Here is a 7239-nt window from a genome sequence, read left to right on the forward strand (position 1 = left end):
ATGTAAATATACGATTCCTAGACTCTAAATATTTAGAGGATGTAGAAGTATTCTTGCACTTAATTTTGTACTCAAAGCAAACACGAGAATAGAGGGGAAACAACTGAAAATCCCATGATACAGTTAATTACACTAAAAAAGAGTAACAATTCCATTTTTAGTGTAACAATTGCCCTGTTAGGGAATTGTGTCCAACCTTTTAAACAGTCGTAGTGATGAACCATCGGAATATTTTATCATGATTGATTATCATTATAATCGGACGCACTATAATTGATTAATAATCGATTAATTTCAAGTATTAAATTTGTTTATTATTGAATGAAGAATGAATTGGTAAAGAATTTGGGGTGATTTCTGAAATGCATTTTTGATGTATTTTTTATCATTGGATTCATTTATCAAATTAATACTTATGAATTAGTTACATTCACAGAAAATAAATCAAGAAAGCATGAGAATAAATTACTTTAAGTTATATTTTGATTAATCGATTATCAAACATTTTAATAGATTATCTATAATCGGGGGCCATTTCGATTAGATAATCGAATTTTTCTATTAATCGGTACATCGTCGGAGAAGAAACTCTACTTATGATAAACAGAAGGAATGAAACTCATGGTAAAAAGATGGTATGAATTTGCTTATCAAAATAAAATAATTTACCTCGGACTTCGAAAGGCCGGGAAAATAATAGCTCCGAGGGAATGTCACATAAACTGGTCCTCCAATATGATTCTATAGTCTGTTTCCCAAAAGATTCGATGTAGCGCGCGCCCTCTGTCGTCATAATGGTAAAACAACGAACAAAATGTTGAAATGCAGTAAACGAATGAGCAAATTCGAATGTCGAACTATCATCGGACGGATTACCAAATTTTTTACTGTAACTCGCAACTGCAATGTGCAAATGCTCAAATACGGATGACGAAGATCTAATTTCAAATTTACATTGAATAAATAATGCATTCACTTGTTACACATCTACACAGACATTACATTCCTTTACATCTTACCCCATTCAAATAACGAATATACCGTTATGTACTACAAATGTCAAGATAACGATTAACATTTTTCTATTTTACATTGAACCAATGACGCATTTAGTAACAACAAATACATAATTACAAAGATAGAATATTGAACTCTTTGGCTCTCCATATCTATCAAGTAGAAATAGTTTTTCTACAGCTGTCGGTCACCATGTATTCTTGTACACACAGCGACTCTCTTCTTTTCAAATCTAAAACATTGCGTGTATACATTAATTCCACCATGTTTGGAAAATTAAAAAAAATGTTTTTCCCTGAAAGATGCCAGATATATAATAAGATAAATGGCAAATATTCTTTTTTTCTTTTTCTTTTTTTTTTTTTTTAAATATCCTGCATGAGTAAAATAAAAAGCTTCCCATTATTTCTAAAGGCAAGGTTAGATCTGCCCAGTCTGATTAAAATCAAACCTCTCACTTCGCTCGATATACGGACAGTCGCTGCATGGGAGCACGCAGCGACTGTCCGTATATCGAACGAAGTGAAAGGTTTGATTTTAAATCAGACTGAGATCCGCCACAAGGTAAATTAGATCGGGCTCAAATGTTTTAGAATTGTCACACAATTGCAGATCTCAAAGAAAACGATAATCTGGATAAATACAATTAATTTGTGCATTACTAACCAGCTTATATGCATCTAAAGGGTTTGTGAGGTCTTTACGCAAGAAATTATCGATAAAAAATAACAAGTCTGTTTGTTTTTAAGTTACGACCAGCTTACGTGTACTAGTATAGCACACGTAGAGTTACGCTTATTTCTGACGTAAATCTACGTCTACGACTGTTAGTGAATACCGTCCTACACGTAAACGTACGCTACGTCTAGATTTACGCTACGTTTAAGTCTACGAACTTTAGTAAATATGGGCCCTGGTCGTTAGTAACCCACCCCTTCTTCTTTCTATAGTCTATTTCTTTTTGTTGAGAACTCTTTCAGATAAAGACGAGAAACTTTCAGGAAATATAGAAAGTAGAGAGTCGCTGTGATTTATGGGGAAACACATCTAAATATTACTTCCGGTTGTCACCGTAAGTTACCAGGAATTAGTAAAAAAGTTCGATCACGTGCTTAACATTTTTTGTCAAGGCACATTCTCTGATATATTTGAATAATTCTCGTACGAACAGAAAGCTGTCTAAAGGAAGACTTACTCATTACTAGTAATGAGTTTCTAGTTATTGTTATTATGTTCCCCAAACAAAGTTTGGGAACATATTATTTTTACTCGGTTTCTTAATCTAAGAATAGCTTGACCCCACCGGAAGTGGAAACTCCAACTTACGGATATTTCAAAAATACTTTTCATTTTCTCCTTTTTCAGTGCCATAAATCTCGCTTACGAAACAAATTGTTGACTTCAATTTTACATATGTGGTAGACACTATCAATGTCTAGAGTAACCTGATATGTTTTTCGTAAATTTCACTTACGGTCCTGAGATATCGTGTGAATAAATTTAGACATTGTTTTCTCATTTTCTCAGGAACAAGGAAAGATAGACCCTTGAAACTTGCAGGGATTATACCCGTATATAACATGGATTATACCAATCCATGTTATATACGGGTATAATCCTTGTTATATATGTTGTTTATATCTTTTCTTGTCACTCCCGGTCTAAACGGTTGAAAAATTTACAATAATCAGAATTTGTCGACTCAATTCCTAAGAGATGGCTTGATGGATTTTCGTGCAATTTTCAGGTATGATAGAGAATTGTAATACCCTTAGATACCCTTCTTTTTTATTTTGATAAAATGCACTTCTGTTTGTGAGGTATATCCGATTTCCAATTTTTTAAAAAGACATTTTGTCCGGGGATAATCTTAACAACAAATATAGATAATCGAGTGAAACTTTCAGGGATTATAGATCTATCAATTGTATAATGCTTTCTTGTAGTTTCGTTCATTGGCGTCATTTCTGGTCGTCATCGGAAGTGATAACAAGAGGCCCATGGGCCACATCGCTTACCTGAGTCACCTTGGCCCATATCTGAAGACTTTCCATATATATTTGCATGTAAAACCCTAGTCCCTATTATGGCCCAAACTACTCTTTGCAAACTTGAATCTACACTATGTCAGAAAGCTTTCATGTAAATGTCAACTTCTTTGGCCCAATGGTTCTTGAGAAGAAGATTTTTAAAGCTTTTTCCTATATTTGTATGTAAAACTTTGAACCCCCCACCCCTCCACTTGTGGCCCCATCCTACCCCCCGGGGGCCATGATTTGAACAAACTTGAATCTGCACTATGTCAGAAAGTTTTCATGTAAAAATCAGCTTTTCTGGCTCAGTGGTTATTGAGAAGAAGATTTTTCCTATATATTTGTATGTAAAACTTTGATCCCCTATTGTGGCCCCATCTAACCCCCTGAGCCCATGATTTGAACAAACTTGAATCTGCATTATGTCAGGAAGCTTTCATGTAAAGATCAGCTTTTCTGGCTTAGTGGTTCTTGAGAAGAAGATTTTTAAAAAATTTCCCTATATATTTGTATGTAAAACCTTGATCCCCCCTTGTGGCCCCATCCTACCCCCGGGGGCCATGATTTGAACAAACTTGAATCTGCACTATGTCAGAAAGTTTTCATGTAAAAATCAGCTTTTCTGGCTCAGTGGTTCTTGAGAAGAAGATTTTTCCTATATATTTGTATGTAAAACTTTGATCCCCTATTGTGGCCCCATCTAACCCCCGGAGCCCATGATTTGAACAAACTTGAATTTGCATTATGTCAGGAAGCTTTCATGTAAATCTCAGCTTTTCTGGCTTAGTGGTTCTTGAGAAGAAGATTTTTAAAGTTTTTCCCTATATATTTGTGTGTAAAACTTTGATCCCCCCTTGGGGCCCCATCTTATCCCCGGGGGCCATGATTTGAACAAACTTGAATCTGCACTATGTCAGAAAGTTTTCATGTAAAAATCAGCTTTTCTGGCTCCGTGGTTCTTGAGAAGAAGATTTTTAAAGATTTTTCCTATATATTTGTATGTAAAACTTTGATCCCCTATTGTGGCCCCATCCAACCCCCGGAGCCCATGATTTGAACAAACTTGAATCTGCATTATGTCAGGAAGCTTTCATGTAAATCTCAGTTTTTCTGACTTAGTGGTTCTTGAGAAGATTTTTAAAAATTTTCCGTATATATTTGTATGTAAAACTTTGATCCCCCTTGTGGCCCCATCCTACCACTGGGGGCCATGATTTGAACAAACTTGAATCTGCAATATGTCAGGAAGCTTTGAGGTAAATTTCAGCTCTTCTGGCCCAGTTGTTCTTGAGAAGAAGATTTTTAAATGACCCCACCCTATTTTTGCATTTTTGTGATTATCTCCCCTTTGAAAGGGACATGGCCCTTCATTTGAACAAACTTGAAAGCCCTTTACCCAAGGATGCTTTTGGCCATGTTTGGTTGAAATTGGCCCAGTGGTTCTGGAGAAGAAGTCGAAAATGTGAAAAGTTTAACAGACAGACGGACAGACAGAGAGACGGACGGACGGACTGACAGACGACGGACAAAAAGCGATCAGAAAAGCTCACTTGAACCTTCGGTTCAGGTGAGCTAAAAATGATTAAAAATTTTCAAACTTTTTCTTTTAAATTGAAATTTATTCCAATTTATGAGGTCTCTTACGAAGTGTCAAAAATTGTTGACCTCATCGGAAGTCGAAACGGCAACTTCCGGTTTCTCGATAAAATACTCTGTTGGTTTTTTTTTTATATCCCCATATATTTCAAGTCTTTGATGAAAGGCGAAGATAACGAACAGTGATCGATCTCATAACTCCTATAAGCAATACAAAATAGATAGTTGGGCAAACATGAACCCTGGACACACCAGGGGTGGGATCAGGTACATAGGAGGAGTAAGAATCCCCTGTCGACCGGTCACACCCACCGTGAACCCTATATCCTGATCAGGTAAACGGAGTTATCCGAAGTCAAAATCAGAGTGCCAAGAACGGCCTAACAAACGGTATGAAACACGTCAGACAGCATTTGACCCAATGATAGGTTGTATTGACGAACTAGATCGTTATAACGACCATATAATTTGCGAAATGCTGACTTCAATCGAGACTGTTGAAACCCCTGTACTATCAACTTGTTTGTCAGTAGCTTGCCTCGATTTAAAACTGACTATACGCAGAACAAGCTCTTGCGTATCGAATCAGTTGAATAAAACACCATATGCAGGTGATAATGGAATATTGCTACAGAAATATAGACAGTTGACGATGAAGAAGCTGAAATCATCCCGTTTGTCATATAGTTGAGTTGTCAATTTGCCGTTAATGTCAACTTTCAATAAAATATCTAAGTATGATATATTTTTCAGATATGTTAATGACAGTATCAATATCTGGAGTTTGGTTCATTTTGTTTTTCCAAATTCAACTCCGGTAGGTATTTGACGATGTAGAAGCTGAAATCGTCCCGTTTATCATAAAGTTGAGTTTGCCGTTAGTTTCTATTTTCAATAAAATATCTAAGTACGAAGAAAGAGTGGACAAAGCTATGGTGTTTTTTGTTTCGAGTTCACAGAAATATATCGATTCGACATATGAATGAAAATAATTAATGTTAATAGTTAACACATTTTTTTTTCTTCAATCTACTTCTTTTTGTCGAGAACACCTTCAAATAGAGACATAAAACTTTCAGGGAATATATACAATACAGAATCGCAGTGATTTACAGGAAAACACATCTAAATATTACTTCGGGTCGTCACCGAAAGTTACGAAAAATGAGTAAAAATTTCTAATTTTCTTTGTTCTTCATATCATTTATACATTTTTATGGAATGTATATAATATGCAAAATTGAAGATTGGTTTGTACGTGTTTCTTTTCATGTCCATGCGATGGAGTAGGCGACTTAGAATTACATGTATGTGTTTTATTCTTCTTGCTGTTTCTCAGAAACTATTTGGGATCCAAGTATGAAACTTGTACGGATGATAGAATATATATAGACTTCTGATATAGGTCTGTCATTTTTGTCCGTCACTTCCGGTCGTCACAGGAAGTGATTGAATATAATTTCTAATGAGAGGGTTTCTCATCTACGAGACATTCAATCAAAATGGCATTTGTAGACATGATAAACACTATTTAGGTTGTAATTTTATGGGAGATATTCACTTCCGATCGGCAGTTCCACACCACTTTTTTGTCCACCCGTTTTTTTGTGTAGAATATTTTAGATGAGACTGCAAAAATCGAAGCCCCTTGTCACAACAGGTGTGGCACAATAAAGATCCCTCCCTGCTCACAGGCCGTAAGTGCCGAGCATAGGCCCAAATTTTGCAGCCCTTCATCCGCAGTGGTGACGTCACCATATGAGTGAAGGCTTCTCGAGAAGGACGTTAAACAATATACAATCAATCAATCATCATGAAACTTTCAGAGCTGATAATCAATAAGGATCACTGACTGTAACCGAGATTTAATGGTAAAAAAAAAAATTTGGACTTGGATTTGTGTTTCACAACTAGGCCTAAACATGCAAGTAATCGTGATGCGTGAATTCGTTTTAGCGCAAATACTGATTTAACCTTCCTTTCTAATTTAAACTATATTTTATTCACAAAGTGAATAGGATCGGGCTGCAGGCATAGCCTATTTAAGCCCTCTCCTTTCCTTTCTGAGTCCCTGTATATTTTCCAACCTCGGCGTAAATTTTTCAAGAACGATGTCCCTGATCAACAAGGAGACATGTCAAACTGGCGGCATTGATCTTTGAAATTGGAATTGATTTGGTATAGGAATACATGTACAACAAATGTATATTTACTGATTTGACGTTATGTCGCTCCATATGACGTCCTGGAAATGACATCGTAATACCTTTACATGTAGCTCCTTTCTAGTTGCTACAGTAGTATTGCTCCGTATAAACTGTTTCAACTTGCTTTATAAGTAGTATGAGTAGATTTCATTGCTTGAATGTTGTAGAAACTACTGTGAATAATTTTCTTAAAATTGTTTTTTGATAGGTGTTTCATGAAATATGCAAACTCCATTATCTCATTGATTTCATCAGTTAAGCCCAATGTTACATTCTCTGAGCCATTATATTAGAAAAAAAATTTGAAATTTACGCATATATATGTTACTGCAGTCTTTGATTTTGTAGATGCTAGATATCAGTTGATGTTTTGTAGCTTCTCTGCA

Source organism: Ostrea edulis, chromosome 2 (genome assembly GCF_947568905.1).
Source record: "Ostrea edulis chromosome 2, xbOstEdul1.1, whole genome shotgun sequence".
In the NCBI taxonomy this organism is placed as follows: Eukaryota; Metazoa; Mollusca; class Bivalvia; order Ostreida; family Ostreidae; genus Ostrea; species Ostrea edulis.